This window comes from Bos indicus x Bos taurus, chromosome 1 (assembly GCF_003369695.1).
Source record: "Bos indicus x Bos taurus breed Angus x Brahman F1 hybrid chromosome 1, Bos_hybrid_MaternalHap_v2.0, whole genome shotgun sequence".
In the NCBI taxonomy this organism is placed as follows: domain Eukaryota; kingdom Metazoa; phylum Chordata; class Mammalia; order Artiodactyla; family Bovidae; genus Bos; species Bos indicus x Bos taurus.
The window spans coordinates 113126788-113131721 of record NC_040076.1 but is presented as its reverse complement, the minus strand read 5'-3'; the positions used below and the strand labels follow the sequence as shown (position 1 = coordinate 113131721).

Below are 4934 nucleotides of genomic sequence, written 5' to 3'. Positions count from 1 at the left end.
AAGTTGTTCAGTCGTGTCAGACTCTTTACAATCCCATGGACTGCAGCATACTGGCTTCCAGAGTTTGCTCAAACTCACGTTCATTGAGTCAGTGATCCCACCCAACAATCTCATCCTCTATTCTCCCCTTCTCCTCCTGCCTTCAGTCTTTCTCAGCATGAGAGTCTTTTCCAGTGAGTTAGCTCTTCACATCTAAGTAGCAACTTAAGATCATAAAACTAAAAGGTTTTTAGGGTAAGGATTTATATCCAATTCCATCTCATTCCAGACCTTGAATTAATTGATATCGTCTGCTGCTGCTGCTGCTAAGTCGCTTCAGTCATGTCCGACTCTGTGCGACCCCATAGACGGCAGCCCACCAGGCTCTGCAGTCTCTGGGATTCTCCAGGCAAGAACACTGGGGTGGGTTGCCATTTCCTTCTCCAATGTAGCAAAGTGAAAAGTGAAAGGGAAGTCGCTGAGTCCTGTCCAACTCTCAGTGACCCCATGGACTGAAGGCTACCAGGCTCTTCCATCCATGGGATTTTCCAGGCAAGAGTACTGGAGTGGGCTGCCATTGCCTTCTCCAGGTGTATACTTATAACTTACCTAATATTGTACATCTACTATACCTCAATTTAAAACATCAAAAAGAAAAAGCGGTGCTTGATTTTTACAAGTGATTCTCTGGGAGGGAAGATCAAACCTGTGTTTCACTAAGTATTCTGTTGGCTGAAGCAAGAACTTTACCTCAAGCAAAACTGTACAAAGGTAAGTTGATTTTTGTTACCCTCATTTTCTCAACGCTGCCCATACTTCCGTCTTTCAATCGTCAGGCTTTATAAAACTGCATCCTCTCTCCTTTCTGGAACCTGTCCTTGGAAACTACTGGGACACATAAACGTCCCAAAGTATTTAAGAGTGAGAGCAATTAAAAGGTATGAGTGCTGAGACCATCTGTGTTAATATGGCTTAATTAAGAATACGGATCAGCTGAGCCACCCATCCCCCACACACACACCTCCCCCGCCGCCCGCAGGCTTCTACGGTTGCCATGACGGCGGCCTTGTTCTGGGCTGCACTTGGCTTTGCACCTGTGCTCGAGTTCTACGTCTTCACCATGGCCACCACTGCGCATCAACTTTCTCCTCATCGCAGAGTTCTTCTGGTTGGTGTCTCTGCTGCTTTCCTCCCTTGTTTGGTTTATGACAGCAGTCATTGCTGACATCAAAGATGGACCAGTGCGGAAATGTCTGCTGATTTTTGGAGTGTTAGTCTGTCCTTAGGCAAGAAATGTGCCGGTTTGCATGTTATAAACCTTTTTTTTTTTTAAGCCAGTGAGGGCTTGAAGAGGATAAACCCAGGTGAGAGCACCCTCTACGGACTGCTGGCTTATGTCTCTGGCGTGGGCTTTGAAATCATGAGTGGAGCATTTTCCTCTGTAAATACTCTGTCTGATTCTCTGGGGCCAGGCACAGTAGGCATTCTTTGAGACCCTCTCCAGTGCTTCGGAAATTCAGCTTTCATGACACTGGTGAACACATTGCTGCACATGTTCTAGAGCGTCGTGTTTTTGGAAGTGCCTGTGAGAAGAAAAAGTGGTACACCCTTCTTGTCATTCTCACCCATCTGCTGGTGTCAGCCCCAAGCTTCATGAATACTCACTGTGGATTAAATCTGGTGTCAGTGTGCATCATGCTGGTACTCACGGGCATCTGGCCATTCTCCATTTCTGCCAAAGCCTGAAATGTTGCCTGCTCTGCCAAGACTAGGACTTGCTCCTCTTCAACCAGTGCTCCAGACAACCTCCAAGGACCAGCACTTTTGAAATGGTAAGTTGCATCTTTAGAAGAAGCACAACTGTGTCTTTTTCTATAAATATCTTTTACTGGTGAAATTTGGAAAAAACAAAAAAACTGTCTAGATATGATATAGCCTTCATGCTACAACTTTCTGAAAAGGATACATCAGTGGAATGTAGTCTGGCTGCAAGTCAAAATCACCTAGTAAAACGCAGAGTACTGATTTCTGGGCTCTACCTCCAGGTTTAATTGATCTGGTATTTGATAATTTTTTTAAGCTTCTCAGATAATGCTGATGTGCATCCAGGTGGAAAACCACTGATGTCCAAGTAGGAACTTTCTGAGAATTCTGTAAGTAAATAAAAATGAGATGTTTAGCTGTCTTCTGACTGAGTTTGTCTCCAGTCTGCATTGAGCAAGTAACTATCTTGAGTATCAAATCCTGGTTAACCTTCATCTTTCTGAGTTCTGAAGTCACAGAAGGCTAAAGGGCTATCACCTCTGTGAACAGTTTCACTTCACAGTACTCTGATTTCTAAGAATGTGAAAGGATGTGCTTCTAACTACAAAATTGCACTGACTTACTATGCCAATTTAACCAAAGTAAGCTATTGATTGTTAAACTGTATTTTTTTTGTAGTTTTTCCCTTATAGATTTTGCTTTTTTGAGGCATTACATTATTTTGAGCATAGATTCATTTTCTTTAACTAAAAAACCAATTATTCCTGACTTCCTGGGAAGATATTATAAAACCAGGAATTTATGTGCATATGAAGAAAGTAGGAAAAACCACTAGACCATTCAGGTATGACCTAAATAAAATCCCTTAAGATTATACAGTGGAAGTGAGAAACAGATTCAGGGGATTAGATCTGATAGAGTGGCTGATGAGCTATGGACAGAGGTTCATGACATTGTACAGGAGATGGAGATCAAGACCTTCCCCAAGAAAAAGAAATGCAAAAAAGCAAAATGGTTGTCTGAGGAGGCATTACAAATAACTGTGAAAAGAAAAGAAGCTAAAGGTAAAGGAGAAAAGTAAAGATATACCCATTTGAATGCAGAGTTCCAAAGAATAGCAAGGAGAGATAAGAAAGCCTTCTTTAGTGATCAGTGCAAAGAAATAGAGGAAAATAATAGAATGGGAAAGACTAGAGATCTCTTCAAGAAAATTAGAGATACCAAGGGAACATTTCTTGCTAAGATGGGTTCAATAAAGGACAGAAATAGTAGGGACCTAACAGAAGCAGAAGGTACTAAGAAGAGGTGGCAAGAATACACAGAACTATATAAAAAAGATCTTCATGATCCATATAATCATGATGATGTGATCACTCACCTAGAGCCAGACATCCTGGAATGTGAAGTCAAGTGGGCCTTAGGAAGCATCACTACGAACAAAGCTAGTAGAGGTGATGGAATTCCAGTTGAGCTATTCCAAACCCGGAAAGATGATGCTGTGAAAATGCTGCACTCAATATGCCAGCAAATTTGAAAAACACAGCAGTGGCCACAGGATGGGAAAAGGTCAGTTTTCATCCAATCCCAAAGAAAGGCAATGCCAAAGAATGTTCAAACTACCACACAATTGCACTTATCTGACATGCTAGCAAAGTAATGCTCAAAATTCTCCAAGCCAGGCTTCAGCAGTACATGGACAGTGAACTTCTAGATGTTCAAGCTAGATTTAGAAAAGACAGAGGAACCAGAGATCAAATTGCCAACATCTGTTGGATTATCAAAAAGGCAAGAGAGTTCCAGAAAAACATCTATCTCTGCTTTACTGACTATGCCAAAACCTTTGACTGCGTGGATCACCACAAACTGGAAAATTTTTCAAGAGATGGGAATATCAGACCATCTGACCTGCTTACTGAGAAACCTGTATGCAGGTCAGGAAGCAACAGTTAGAACTGGATATGGAACAACAGACTGGTTCCAAATCAGGAAAGAAGTACGTCAAGGCTGTATATTGTTACCCTGTTTATTTAACTTATATGCAGAGTAAATCATGAGAAACCCTGGGCTGGATGAAGCACAAGCTGGAATCAGGATTGCTGGGAGAAATATCAATAACCTCAGATATGCAGATGACACCACCCTTATGGCACAAAGCAAAGAAGAACTGAAGAGCCTCTTGATGAAAGTGAAAGAGGAAAGTGAAGAAGTTGGCTTAAAGCTCAACATTCAGAAAACGAACATCATGGCATCTGGTCCCATCACTTCATGGCAAATAGATGGGGAAAGAGTGGAAACATGGCTGACTTTATTTTGGGGTGTCCAAAATCATTGCAGATGGTGACTGCAGCCATAAAATTAAAAGACGCTTACTCCTTGGAAGAAAAGTTATGACCAACATAGACAGCATATTCAAAAGCAGAGATATGACTTTGCCAAAAAGGCCCATCTGGTCAAGGTTATGGTTTTTCCAGTAGTCATGTGTGAATGTGAGAGTTGGACTATAAGGAAAACTGAGTGCCAAAGAATTGATGCTTTTGAACTGTGGTGTTGGAGAAGACTCTTGAGAGTCCCTTGGACTGCAAGGAGATCCAACCAGTCCATCCTAAAGGAAATCAGTCCTGAATATTCATTAGAAGGACTGAAGTTGAATCTGAAACTCCAATACTTTGGCCACCTGATGCGAAGAACTGACTCATTGGAAAAGACCCTGATGCTGGGAAAGATTAAAGGCTGGAGGAAGAGGGGATGACAGAGGATGAGATGGTTGGATAGCACCACTGACTAAATGGACATGAATTTGGGTAAACTCTAGGAGTTGGTGATGGACAAAGAGGCCTGGTGTGCTGCAGTCCATGGGGTCAAAAAGAGTCAGACACAACTGAGCGACTGAACTGAACTGCTGTTAAGTCTTTTCTGGGTGCATCCCTGAAAGGTTGTTGTTAAATCACGCGAACACACCAGGATTCTTGGCCCCCGGAGGAGAAGAATTCAATCCGGGGCCAGAGACGAGGCTTGATCGCTCAGAGCTTTTGTGTAATAAAGTTTTATTGAAATATAAGGAGATAGAGAAAGCTTCTGACATAGGCATCAGAAGGGGGCAGAAAGAGTACCCCCCTGCTAGTCTTTAGCTGGATGTTATATAGTCACTAGCAGTCTGTTAATGAAAGAAAGGAATGTCTTAAAATTCAGAT

The 4934-nt window shown here is 42.2% G+C and overlaps 1 pseudogene; it reads left to right on the top strand.

The window, feature by feature from the left end:
• Positions 1 to 1033: 1033 nt before the first annotated feature.
• On the top strand, positions 1034 to 1874 carry LOC113898074 (annotated as a pseudogene).
• Positions 1875 to 4934: the final 3060 nt, after the last annotated feature.